At 40.2% G+C, this 14742-nt stretch overlaps 1 pseudogene; it reads right to left on the bottom strand.

Annotated features, from left to right (window-relative positions):
• Positions 1-12004: 12004 nt before the first annotated feature.
• On the bottom strand, positions 12005-13745 carry LOC101143262 (RNA-binding protein 39-like; annotated as a pseudogene).
• Between the last annotated feature and the right edge of the window lie 997 nt (positions 13746-14742).

Below are 14742 nucleotides of genomic sequence, written 5' to 3'. Positions count from 1 at the left end.
TAGCTCTAAACCTGCGTCACTATTGAGAGATGACCAGGTTGGCCAATGGCCAGTAGCTTGTTGATAGGAGACTTTCTCCCCTTTTCTGGCCAGCAAGATCATCTGACTGAAACTGTCTTGTCTGAAAGTGAGGCAGCTGCATGAAGTCATAGCTCTAATTCAGCCTGGAAACAGCTCATGATGTTTTCTTACAGATTTGGTGAATGACTGTCCACAGAAGGGAGGTCTCACCATCTGAAGAAGGTGTATTTCTTGGATTGAGACTTGGAAGAAAGATACAAGTTCAGCTTCTTCTCTCCCATCCTTTCTTTCACTAATGGCTCCTTAAATAAACTGACTTGTTAGTGACATAGTGATTTCCCTGAGGGTCTTAGATTTTGTCAAAAACACCCAATTTATAAACCTAAACCAAGTAAGTTTACATTATGGGTGTATGTATTGACAGATTATATGTAAAAAAATTAAAATTACAGCCATGAGTTCCCCTTGTACAGTCCACAGCTAAAGTTCAGATTATGCCAATATTTCCATTACAACCCATAATTCTAAGAGTCAAAATGAGAACAAGGAAGAGAATGCCCCACAGGGGTCTGAGTATCTCTGAGAAGGGTAGCTTGGTGATTTTCCTGACTCAGACTTGGATGCAAATCTTCAAGCAAGTCAGAATAAAGATCAGATTTCAAGACGACTCAATAGATCTTGAATGAGAGATGAAATTCCTGATTTCTGTTGACGCAAGTCTGGTAATTTGCATTTCTGGCAGTCCACCACCCTGCTAGGCCTTCTGGGGCTGTCACTGAGGAAACATCCACAGTTTTCTATTGAATCTCTTGTATGAGAACTTCAGAGAAGAGCTAAGAAATGTGTTTTACTGGGGAACTTAAAGACTGTTATGGAATTATTTGGGGCTTCATCAGGGTGAATAGAATGTCTCAAGACAGCTCTCTGCTGTCCTGAATGTTGATGAATGAGGGTCCTCAACAAATGCCCATCTGATTCAGACCACTGATGCGAACTCTGCGTTGTCTTGAAGTGACTGGCCAAGAGCAGGGTGCTTCCTCTCAGACAACCAGTAGCTCCTTCTCAAAGAGCTGTAGCTCTGCTTTGCAGGTAAAGTTCAATGATGAACTTTACCTTTACTGCCCTATATGAGGACAGGAGGGGAGCATACCAATCAGAGCTGGAGAGTTGAGAGATTATAGGCTACGCTCAATGGCCAGTGGGATAGCAGATTGGATTTATGTTCCTAATTCTTAATTTCTTTCTTGTAATAGAATTATACTACCACATCCTTTGCCATGTGACTTTGCAGTGCTTCTCAAGAGAGTAAGCAGATTATATACCCTGATCCATTGACTTTGGTCTTGGTCATGTGACTTGGTTCAGCCAAGGAAATGTAGGTAGAAGTGAAAGGGTGTCAGTTCCCAGCTGAAGCCTTAAGAGATACTGTGTATTTCTTCTCACTCCTTTCTTTTGTATTTCTGCCATCAGCCATGAGAATAACATGCTTGGGTAGTTTCTGGTCCCAGATTGAAAAGAAATATAAGAAATATGGAGCAAATCTGAACCCAAGTTGAAGCTTAGAGCTGAGGTCAGCTGAGCCCAACTGAGTTACAGGTGATCTTCAGAGCCTTGAGGTAGAAGTAAATGTTCATTGTTATAAACCACCAAGTTTTGAAGTTATTATGGAGAATTATTTCAGCAGAATCCTGACTTATACGTCTAAGACCTTCCATCTTCCCATGTTCAGATAATAGGGTTTTCATTTTAGCTGAAAAAAACATTATTTATCATTTACCTCTATCCCTTCATGAGTGTACCAAAGCCCTGGCGGTAAGGTGACAAACCCCTGTGGTACAAGTGTTAGATGGCAGAGTCAGGGCCTGGCCCCAAATTTCTATATCTCCATGTCATGATACAGCAAAAATCCTTACTTTGCTTAGAAAATGCTTTTCCAATCAAGTAATAATGTTCTATATCTGTCTAAACATTAGATATACAGTGTAATAAAATCTAGCCAAGATGATCTATGGATAGATCAAGCTGAGGAACCAAAATGATTATATACTAGTTTTAGAAATTCTTCCCAGGACATTTTCTCATCAGCCTAGACACTATATATACACATTAAACATAAGGCAGGTGTCTAGTTCCTGAATTCCAATGCTGGATGGGCGAGACAGAAAGAAAAACATTCTATTAGAGACTGGATGTTGATCTGGTCTATCCCATAGTCACCCCTTTTATAGCTTCAGTTGCAAAAATAACTGTTAACTCTTTATATCTGTTTTAATGCAGACTTCAAGGGTAAGTTGAAGACTGTTTTATCACCAATTCCCTAAAGAACTTCTACAGTAGGTAGGGTTCAGTGGAATAAACGTGGTTTTCCTTGTAGGTGGCGGGTTGACACAGATGATCTTTTGCAATTCTTAATGCAATATCATTAAGAAAACACGTATTACTATTAGGTAATTTGATGTTTCTTCATTTAAGTAAATACATGGGCAAAGTTCCTGTTTTTAAATACCATCTCTTTACCATAAACATATCATCCTATAACTTTTTATTGCTTGACATTTTCCTACAGAATTTAAAAGATTTTGGGAAAACCATTCCAAAGGACACTCGCTTCTTACTCATAAAGATGGCCTAAGGTACCCTTCACAAGGAACTGCGACAATGAGGGGCCTTACAAGCTCAGGCTATAGTTCCCTGAAAGGGACATGAAGTGGGAGACTGAGTTCCGTTTTCTTGGCTCCATGTCCAGCAGCTTCTCTCCACCTGCCTGTGGAATAGGCAATAAGTGCACCATGATGGTGGTAAATTACAAATTGCAAAAATTTGACTATCTCTCCCTGCCACACCCCACCAGCATCCCCCAGTCTGGAACTCAGCCCCAAAACTCCATGCTGATGTTGTGAGTGGTTGCCACCTACCTTTTACTGCATGCACTGCCTCCTAGATGTTCTACAGAGGCCCTGAAAAATGCAGACATTCTATCCTATGGATGCATAGGCCAGGGTTCTAACAAAAAACAGTTGTCACGCTCAAAAAAGAGGATAATTAGAGGAGGATTTATTGACAAAGTTAGCATAGGAGAAACACAAAGGAGAGTGCAGTTATCTGTAACTTGTAGCAACCAGCTTGTTACCACTTAGGCTTGATGGCTTGAGGGGAGGGAATGGTTGCTGGAAGAGGGAAGGAGCTGGTGAGTCTTTGAGTTGTCATACAGCCTGCCACCTGGAAAAGGTGGTTGAGGGATGCCTCTAGCCTGACGCAAAACAGCAGGAAGGGAGCCGGAGGCATAAATACCCAGATCCCAGTTTCCTCTGTCTAACTGATCTTCTGCAGATACTCTTTATGGGTCAAACACAATTGGAAGCCTGAGGGCATGGGGCCTTGCTGATGCAGTCCAGAACTGCAGTGTCCTGGCAGACAGCAGGGAAAAGAAGTGTGGAGAGAGGAGTTGAGGGGACAAAGTAAAGATATCTAAGTAATGCATTCATTGATGCATCCTGACTGTCCTCGGATCCTTGGAGACATTTGAGTGCATAAAATGCTTCTAAATCACTCATGTAGAACACATATCCGGTAGTAAAACTTTTTGTTCTTCAATGACTGACACTAGTGTAAGTCGTGTGGATAATTCCTTAGCTCTTTCAAATATATTTATTTGCAAATCTCTGTACCTTCCCTCCAGATAGTTAACAGTTGGGGGTGTGTAAAGATTATGTGGCTTAAGGTGTGAAACGTGGAAGTCTCTGCCAGGACCACAGTGTAATTCTGTAACTGACAGGCATACCAGGGAACCGTGTCAGTCTCTTAAATGTACTAAGATTTTCACCGACACTGCTAGGGAATGTGTGTTTTGTGTTGCTGAACCTTGAAATAATCATGAAAACTTTGCATACAAGTCTTTAACTTTAGATTTCACTTTTGTACCTAGATGTTATATTCCTTCTAGATAACCACACAAAAACACATTTAGATGTCTCATCTACTGCTTTCAATGAAAGCTTAATAAATGTGGGGAAGAAACCCTTAAGTGTCCTTCAAAAATATCCGGGAAACAAGAGCTCACACCCTTTTCTGAAACAAAGTCGAGTAAGGCAGACATCCAATTCTGTTCCTTTCACCTGCTGAACTACAGCAATACGGCCATATCCCTGAATGGCCCCCTAAGAAACTCAACAAGTAACAGGCAAGCTCTGCCATGTTTATCATCTACAGTGATAAATATGCTACCGTAAGGTGATTGTCCCTTGTTGCCTTGCTGCAGAAGTTCAGGATTACTAGGTGATGACATCAGCAGAAGGAATCAAATATTGTATTCAAAATTGGAGTTGGAATAGGATTAAACTGGATGAAGATAACACGCAAAAATGTCACATTCTGCACATACATATGGTCCTAAGGCACTCTCTGTATGCGTAATGTCCGTAGATATCAGGCATCATCTAAGAAAAGATTGTTAGTGTTGTGGGACATTCAGATTCAGAATTCTGATGACAGATAATGTGTCATTTGTTCTTTAAGCATGTATGGAGTACTTTTGTCCCCAGCATTGTCCTATCTAACAATGGGAAATGCCAAAGAAGGAGACTACATTTGCTCTAAGGAGACAAGGGGTAGATTGATGGTCAGGAAATATACTCTCAAAACACACGGAGCAAAGAAATAAATGCATGTGGGAGATGCAATCTTTCCTGCCTCAGAAATGTAAAGTCAGTGTGAGTGAACTAAGTCAAAAGAAGTATTGAGAACAGCAGATATGGATGAACACAATGTACATGGATGGAAAGTGGTGGTAGAAAAATGTGTGTGTGTGTGTGTGTGTGTGTGTGTTTGTGTGTGTGTCTTTGTATGCATTGTATAAAGAATAGGAACTAATAGAGGGCCCTGGGAGCCACTCCCTTTGCCATTCTTCTTCATTGTTTCCTTACAGTTCTTTCAAATAGGCAGCCCCAGTGCCACACTCTCCATGCAAAAGGAAATTGAGTATAAGAAGAAGATTAAAGGCTTGTTTGTTTTTTTAAAAAAGGTTCCGGATGGCCATATTCTTTCCTTCATGCAAGCCAAAGGAACATTTCTCAACACTTACCCCTATGCCAACCACAAAGTCCTAAATTTAATTTTCCCCTGAATCCAATTTTTAAAGAAGAGCATATCCAAATGTTACTTAGAAAGTACCAACAAGGTGTCAGCCTGTGGGGTGGCTGGATCACAGAACTTCAGCTTCTCATATCCTCTAATACCTTGTGAGTAGGCCTTAAAGCAAGCAGGAAAACAGTTTTTTTAATTTGAAAAATAGACACAAATGCCAATGCTATGGTAGAATTTGAAAGCTAAAAATAGATGACTAATGTACATATGTATTGCTTTAAAAGATATACATTTTAAATGAAAATTAACACTTAAATAAAAAATATTGCTGCTTTTTGTATATGATATTGATGGTCTGGCTCTTTAACCTAAGTTAGCCAGTCCAAGGATTGGGATTCTTCAGCAAATAAACAATCCAGGGTGGTATAACTAGAACCATGTGTAGAGTCTTTTACTACACATGGGGTGCTTTCTGTTTAATGATGGCTCTCCACTGATAGCAGAACTCTCGAGATCACAGGGTATCTTTACTGGCAACGAAGGAAGAAAAGTACTCAGTTTCCCAGAGGATTGTTACACATAGAATTTAGGGAGAAATAAAATGGCGGGTATGTTTTGTATATTATTTGTAATATACAAATAATTAATATTGTTCACTTTCAGTTGCGAATGGACATTTTTAGATGATGTCTTAGTCTGTTCGGCTGTTGTAACAATGTACCATAGACTGGGTGTCTTAGACAGTAGACATTTATTCCTCACAGTTCTTTAGGCTGGGAATTCCAAGATGAAGGTGCCGGCTGATTTGGTTCCTGGTGCAAGCCCTCTTCTGGTTGCAGACAACCATCTTCTCATTATATCCTCACCTGGTGGAAAGATGATGCGTGCTCTTGGGGGGAGTCTCTTTTATAAGGGCATTAATTTCTTTTATGAGGGCTTTACCTTCATGACTTAATCACCTTCAAAAGGCCCCACCTCCTAATACCATCATCTTGGAAATTAGAGCTTCGACATATGAATTGGGGGTTGGGGGAACTCAAACATTCAGTCTGTAGCCTATGGAAAATGAAAGGGAAAAAGTACAAACCAAGTTACTCTACTTAATAACATCTTGTGTATTAAAAAATAATTCTCCCTAGAAATTTGATGGCTTTTACTGATTAGGCTTTCTTAAATTATTGGGACAGAGTTTCTAAAGTTAAGACAGCAAATGAGTGCCTTCGGCTGATCCAAAATTGGCCAGTGGACAAGGTTAGAAGTAGGTATGCATTTATAAACATATAATCAGATAAGAAGCAGATAACGTGTTTCCTTCATTCAAGAAGCACATTCCTAGGAAGAACTAGGGCACCACATCCCATACGTACTCAGAGAAACAGCTGTGACAATTAAGACTGAGCCAGGCAGAAATGCTTTTTGTGAGGAGTCAGCACCTGGCAATTTACCAGTCTCAGGCTAAGGTTAGAGACCATAATCATTCAAACACATGCCTTAGTTGGTTTCTTGTCCACAAGAATCATGGGCAATAAGATGGCTGGGTGTTATACAAGTGAGATTTCAAATACAGACATTCCTCTAAACTTCAACTTTAGAAAAGTCGATCCTGCCCTCTGTTCATTCCAGAAAAATGAGTCCCCAATAATTATTTGATAGGACTCAACAAAGCAGCCAGAAGTTTTGATAGGGAGAGAGATGAGTGCTTCATATGAAAAATCATGTAGTGATAATATTTAGACAGTTTATAGACTATTTCAGTGTTTCCATTTCTATCTTATTGTTTTGAAATGAATATTTAGCCCAGGAATTTCACAGCATGGTTATGTGCTCCTCTACCTTCCCCCCTACCCCCCACCCCCAAGGTTTTTCTCTCACAGACCTGAAGCTCTTGGCAGAAGATCTTCTGAAAATTTGCTTCTGGGAATAATCAAGAGGTGTACTTCAGGTACTACCCATTTGAAGATTCCCAAAATTGTCTCAGGTTATAATACCAGCCCTCAGACTTCCATATTTTACAGCTCTGTGTTATTATTATGGGCTTTCAGAAAAGTAAAGGAAGCTTGGGCTGCAGTTTATCAGAAGGTGGCTTTCCTGTCAACAGGGGACCTGCTTGCCACATCTGAAGTTGTGTCATAGGCTGTACAGAACCAGTCTCTGCCCACTCGTTCCCCTGGGAATTTTGGAATTATTTGTAACTAAGTAATATGCTTTTCTTGGATAAGGAATCAACTAATTGCTTATTTTCCTTTGTGTTTTGCAAATCTGACTAATGTTGACTCAGGTAGAATATTATAAAGTTATTTATGCTGTGGGTGATAATTACTTGCAAATACATTTATAGTTAGAGTAAAGCTTCAGCAAGTTTACACAATTCAATTATTGAGCCCCGGGTAATGGCTTCTCCTCCTTCTTTTAAAAAATGTTATTAATTGTTCTTAGTTTACTGTTAATGAAGATGGTTTCCTGAGTCTTACCTCTTCAGCTCATTACACAGATCATCAATGTGGAAAATAGAGACAAGGGTAATTTATATTTCTTTGTGAAATGTAAATCTGTGATGGCTTGAATCTTGTCTTTGGAATGATTTATGTGTAGAATATATTAAATAGCACAGCATTTGGTAGGAAGGTAATTAAAGAAAATAGTCATTATCTCACCAAGCTCAATAGCTACTTGCTGCTTGCTTTAGATACTTTCAGTGAAACTTAAAAATCTGGCAGTTCTTTATTTAAAAAGCTAAAATTTCTAGAAAAAGAAAATCATCTACAATTTGTGAATGAATTTATTAGTGATTTTTTTTTTTTTTTTTTTTTTTTCTTGCCAGTATACGCCAGCTACTATTGAACATGCTACAAATTACCTTTGGAAAAGATACAAACTTTAATCTTGTCTTTTCAAATGTTAATACGAATTAATTAACTTTTCTTTGGGTAATAGAAAATTAGATTTCCCCACACAAGTTTTGTCTTGTTTCTCAAAATATTTTAAAATTGAGCTTTACCATCATTAAGTGACTGGTGGTAAACAGGTTTATTTGGGAGGTATGTATTACTTGAAATAGTATTTCCAGGGAAAATTACTTGGGAATGTATGTGAACAGGTTTCACTGTTGAACAGTCAAATCTTTTTTAGGGGGAAAAAGTTTCCACAGGAAACTACCTCTGTGGTTATATTACCACACAGCACACATTTTTTTGTACAATACTACCCATCAACTTTGATTTTCATCTACCTTTTTCCCCACTAACAGGACTTGAAATAGTATTTCCTGGGAAAATTACTTGGGAATCTATGTGAACAGTCAAACCTATGACATTTTTAAGTTTTATGAAACCTAAATTCACATTCCTTAGACAGAAACCTTAAAGCTTCTTAACATTAATGTTATGCCAGATTCCTTCAGTGTAAAACAAAAACAAAAATGTAACTGGAATAAAAAGTGCAGGGTGTGTATGTGTGTTGGTGGGGAGAGAAGGGGGTTAAGGAAACCATTTTGGTGGGAAGGAAAAAGACATTACAGCTGTTAGCTCTCTTCCTGGCCATGGCAAAACATATATTCCCCAAAGATGTCTGAAACAGTATCTCCCATCTCACGCACTCTTCTACAATGTGGTTTTGACACTCCTTCCATCATGGAGGGATGGCCATGTCCCCTCTCTGTGAAACTGGGTGTGCTTTGTGGTACTATTCAACCGATAAACTATGACAGAAGTCACACAATGAGACTTCTGAGGTTAGTTCATAAAAAGCCACTCAACTTTCCACCTTGCTCACTGTAACACTAATGCTTGGCATCCTGGGTCTCCCTGTAAACAGTCTAGTCTCCATGCTTTTACGAAGTCCCACATGGAGGGACTATGTGGAGAGGCCCTGTGACTTCATGAAGAGTAAGAAAGATGCCCATCCGGGTCCTGGTTGCTCCAGTCCCCCACCTATTCCAGCTCTAGTTACTACCTGACTACAACTGCAGCAAGAAATTTTATGCCAGAACCACCCCAATAGAGCCCTTCCTAAATTCCTGACTTGCAAAAGCTTGGAAAGATAATACAGTCACTGCTGCTTTTTTAAAGCCAGAATTTTGGGGTGATTTGCTATGCAGCAATAATAACTTGCACACTGACACGCTGGCTGGGGATGAGGCACTGAATGGAGTGGGGATGGAGGTGGGGGTGAGGGAGGTTCATCTCTCTGTCTTCCCTATTTTCACCGTATTTCCTCAGGGCTCTTCTTCCTCCACACCTAGTTACTGGCCATCTGCTCCCATAAAGGAAAAAAAATTCCTAAACTGTGGCATTTTAAAATTAAAAACGGTCTGCCCTACACTGGCTGGGAACCTCTTCTCCTAGGTGTAAGGCCAAAGTGATAATATCTCTGTAATCCTCCATGAGGCCTCAAGTTGCAAAGCGCCTAAGAGAACCAGTTGAAGTATGCACATTGTATCAAACAGCAGGGGCAACTCAACACAACTTCCTTGAGAAAAAAAAGCAGCCCCTGCCTTCAAAAGGCTCATGGTCCTATTAAGAGAAATAGATGTGTAAAGCGTTAGTTGCCTTGAGGGGGAGTGCTAGATGGAAGTATGTACAAAGTACCATGGGAACATAGAGGAGTTGGGTACAAGACAGCTTGACTGTATCCTGTCCTGGCCTAGGCAGGTTGCCACAGTTCTCTCTCTTTCCTCCTCCTCCTCTAGCCACTAATTAAATTGCTTGTTCCCTAATATGGAGATTCTCTTCAGAATCTCCAAAAATATTTCAGAGATCTAATATAGAGGCTATGTCTTATTCTCAAGCAATCGGGGCAAATGATGATCAAACATATATTTAGTGTACCAAATAGTCATTTCTCAGCTAAGATCAACTCATTTCTGATTTTTTTTTTTTAAATCTCCTTTCTCACCACAGGCCAGTCCTATTTCCTGGTGCAGGCAAAAATAAATGGTTGTTGAACTGAATTAATCTTAGAAGTAATTAGTGTATTTCCAGGGTTTCATGATCCCTTAACCATAAAAGACAAGCATACGATTATGAAAATAAGGTTAGAGCTCTCACAACTTAGTTTATATGAGAAGGAAAGGCAGCAGATGTGATTGATGATGGTAGGGAGAATGGGAGAGAATGTGTTTTGAAAATTAAAATATATTCCAAATTTTTGGGCTAAGAAAGTTAAATACAAATCAGGCCTTTTCGTGCTAAACTTTGTTTGCACTGGGTAAAGTGCAACTTCCTGTTTTGAAGATTAAGTTTTCGTAGGTTCATAAGATCTCCTGGGGACTCACTCATCTCCTATCAACATAACATTTGAACCATTTTAAATGTAAATTAGGGAAAATATGGATTGGATTTCATTTGCAACACAACCTAAATAAGAGAAAGAAAAAAATAGATTTGCAAGTTATTGCAACCATTTGAGAGCTCCACATCCTGGTCAATTTCCATTCTCCTCAACCAGCAGGAGGCCTGCCAGGCCCAGCAGCTGAGCCTTCATTCCTCCGTCAGGACAATGGGCATCAGTTTGACCTCTTGGAATAACTAAAAACAAACACTAAGTTGTGGTTCATATCCCTGAATTCATTGGGGAGATGCTTCTATGAAACAGTGAAAGAGTTCAAGAACAGAATACTCAAAAAGAACGACAATTCTTTCTTTGGAGTGTAATTAAGAACACTGAGGCATCTAACAAACAGCCGTTTTCTTGTGCAGTGTTCTCACACTTAAGCATGCATCAGAATCCCCTGGAGGGCTTATTAAAACAGGGACGGCTGAGCCCCACCACCAGAGTGTTTGAGTCCGTAGGTCTGAGCTGCTGCCTGAGAATTAGCATTTCTAACAAGCTCCCAGATGCTGCTGGTCTGAGGACCACATTGAGAACCACCATTTTGGTGGGCAGACACAATTGTGGGCCTTCTTCAAGGGGGGTAGGAAATCTGCATGCTTTGTATTCATTTATTCACTGATTGATTCAACAGACTGGGCACATAGCCACTCCATACCCACATAATGGGTCGGATATGATTGGTTTACAATGAATGTGCCAAGGTTTCTTAAAACAATTATTTTGGCTTACTCAAGATGAAATACCTTCACCCATTCTTGTTTACGCTATAGTAATTTTCTTTTCTTTTCTTTTCTTTTTTTTTTTTGCCTTTTTAAGATACTTTTATTTGAGTGGTTCTTACAAAGATTGTTGCAATATGAAAGTCATTTATTTGATAGAAATATCAAGCTGTCTTGTCAAACACACTGAAGTAACCCAAAAATATACTTCAGAGCTTACAGAGCTTAAAAAGAGCAAAGATTATATGCAACCAGACAAAACCTATTTCTGCATTTCCTATTTCTTTCTCAGACTGCTTTGCTTACCAGACTCTCACTAAACATCTTCAGGAAATGCAGGGATCATTTTGTTTGGAATTTTAAGACACACCAGAACACATAGTATTTACAAAGAAACTTTTACAGATAAATTAATTGAAAAGATAGCATCAAGAAATATTATAATTTTGAAATCCCCCTTTCTTGCCAATTGATCAGAATGCAAGATGAGATGCTAACCAAACAGCCCTTTAGCTGTCTTGTATTCCCATACACTAAATGTGTATTTCAGAAACCTGCTCAACCATTAGCCAAATATCAACATTGGTGAAATGTGAAATGTAACTGCTGTGTAAAAAGTTAGGCTTCTGAAACATTAAAAACATTACATCCTGGTCTGCCTTTTTACAGAAAGCACATTTATTCTCCTAGAGCTATTCCTATAGTTCATTAAATTTTTTACACGAACATTTTAAAAGGCAGAACAAGAGAACAGTTTTGTATACAGTGAGATTTGCTCTTTAGGGAGAATGAGCACACTGCATTCCAGTTAACATTTTTATTTTTTCAAGGTAACGGGAATTGTATACAAATGACAGTAGATCCTTGCCTCTTTATTTTTATCTAAATAAAAGATAACTCAAGATGAATTCTCAAGAATGAAGAAAAGCTATATACATAAGGGACTATATCTTCCTTCATCGTCTGCTTGGAACCAGTAGTTGTGTTGCTGTCATAGAATCAGGAAACAGGTTGTGGTAAGTTGGAAGAGGTACATATGCTGCTGTTATCATTTTACCAGCAAACCACCTGCCATGCAATGCATTGACAGCAGTAATAGCTGCAGCAATTGATGGGCACTTCACATAGACATTGCCCTGAGCTGAATTTTTGTCAACATAAATATGAATAATTCCTCCATGTTTATTACATTCTTCAATCATATCGTTCTTAATCTCTGTATCCCATCCAACTTCTTCTGTTTGAGGGTTAAACATGTTAGAGAGTTGGAAACACTGTGTTGCAAGTGGCTGAACAGAAGCAGCTGCAGCTAAAGCTGAAGCTTCAGTCTGCTGGGAAAGTCTTGTTTGCAAATCCATAACAAAAGAAAATTCTGCCACAGCACCAAATGCCAAAGAGCCACTCATTTGTAGAGCTTGCTGTGCTGCTGGTGGAATCTGCAAACCTGTATCCTCTGCAAGTCTTGCCACTAACTGAAGACGACCAGTTGTTCCCAAATCAATTCTAGTCCTTTCCAGTTCATCACTGTCCAAAAATGAACTAGTACTCGAAGCATCAGCACGTTCAGTAACATGACCAACTTTCATTGGCCTCCCTGCTAGTTCAAATCCGTTAAATTGTTCCAAAGACTTTTTGGCACATTCTGAATCAGAAAATGTAATAAATCCGTATCCCTTGGATCGACCAGTTTCACTGTCTATCGTCAGCTGGATACTTTCAATCCTTCCGAAAGGCTCAAAGATCCCACGAAGCGTATCTTCAGTTATGTTAAAAGTGTAATGAGTCCACATAAAGCCTCTTAGGTCCAGCACTTCCCTTTTGTATATTGTTTGCCATGGCTGCAGCTCTGTTTTTTTCTGCCTGTGATGCCTGTACTATGATTGGCACTCCTAAAACTCGTTGGCCAGTTAATCCTATTGCTAGAGGCACTGAACTAACACCGACGAACTCCACGTAAGCAATTCCTTTGGAACGTCTTGAATTTCTATCGGAAATCATCCTCACGCCTCGAGCCTTTCCTACTGTAGAGAAAAACTCTTCCAAATCCTTTGGTCGAATTCCTGCCGCCAGCTGCAGACAGAAGACTGTCCTTGCATCTCTTTCCTCAGGAGTTAGATTATCAATAGGTTCCCTCACAGGGCTCTTGTCTTTTCTGAGTGGACTTTTGCTTCGGGAACGTCCTATGCTTAATTTGATACTATAAGGCAATCCAGTCTTTCCTCAGATGGCACTGTTAAATTTTGGTCCGCGGTAAGGACTTCTGTAGCGGCCTCTAAATCTTCGATCTCGACTTCTCGAGCGGCTCCGTCGCCTCTCTGCTTCGACTTCGCTTCCTTTCACGGCTTTTGCTCTTTTTCCTTTCTCGATCTGTACTTTGCTTCCGTTCCTTACTTTTGCTTCTCTTTCGTTCACGACTACGACTTCTGCTCTTGCTTTTTTTCCTTTTTTTGCTACGTTCTTCATGGCCGTTGGCCCTGCTCAACTTGTTCTCATCCTACTTGTAAGGAGCCTCAAGCATTGCTTCAATATTAATATCGTCTGCCATTTTCTCTAAACGCCTCTGCCGGCTTTCGGGCGCCTGTGGTGCTCGTGTTTGGGAAGAGACTGCGGCTGCTGCCACCGCCGCTGCTGTTGCTACTGTTACGCCCCTACGCCCAGGCCGCGGGACCGCCCAGCCCGAATGTCGGGCTGCGATGACAGCTAGGCCCGAGCGAATCTCAAAACAACAATGGAATTAGAGAAGTCCACGCGGGGCCGGGCGCGGTGGCTGGTGGCTCACGCCTGTAATCCCAGCACTTTGGGAGGCCGGGGCGGGCGGATCACGAGGTCAGGAGTTCGAGACCAGCCTGGCCAATATGGTGAAACCCCGTCTCTACTAAAAAATGAAAAAATTACCCGGGGGTGGTGGCAGGCGCCTGTTATCCCAGCTACTCGGGAGGTTGAGGCAGGAGAATTGCTGGAACCCAGGAGGCAGAAGTTACAGTGAGCCGAGATAGCGCCATTGCACTCCAGCCTGGGTCACAGAGTGAGACACTGTCTCAAAAAAAAAAAAAAAGAAAAAAAGAAAAAAAGAAAAAGAAAAGAGAAACCCACGCGGAAACAGCAGGACGGCAGCTTCGGCAGCTCAGGATCCACCCCTGCGACGGCGTTGGCAAGCTCCCTGGAATGGCGGCCGCTGCTTCACGCTGTAGTAATTTTCTTAGCACATTCTTTCTTCAGAGAAAGTGCAGAGGTAAACGTCAGCTAGATTAAATTAAATTTAACATCAGCTAAATTAAATCATCATGCATTAATGTACTCCCAATCAATCAAACCTTACTGCATTTAATGCAACAATTTTGTATGTTTGAATTTAATTATCTGATGTTGAGAGCGCTTTGCTAGTGCTGAATTCTACTAGTTAAATAATTATCTCATGAATTCTTATTTACACTCTTAGATGGTCGGCATTAAAATGCAACCAAGGGTCAGTTATTCAAGGGATTACCTTCAAACTAAGAAAAGGCAATGTAGGACTCTCTACTATAACAAAAGTATACTTCTGTCAACACAGAGAGATCACACCGACTCTCATTAAATAGTTACTGCA

The sequence above is a fragment of the Gorilla gorilla genome, chromosome X (genome assembly GCF_029281585.2).
Source record: "Gorilla gorilla gorilla isolate KB3781 chromosome X, NHGRI_mGorGor1-v2.1_pri, whole genome shotgun sequence".
NCBI classification, from domain to species: Eukaryota; Metazoa; Chordata; class Mammalia; order Primates; family Hominidae; genus Gorilla; species Gorilla gorilla.
This window is presented reverse-complemented; position numbering and strand designations above follow the sequence as displayed.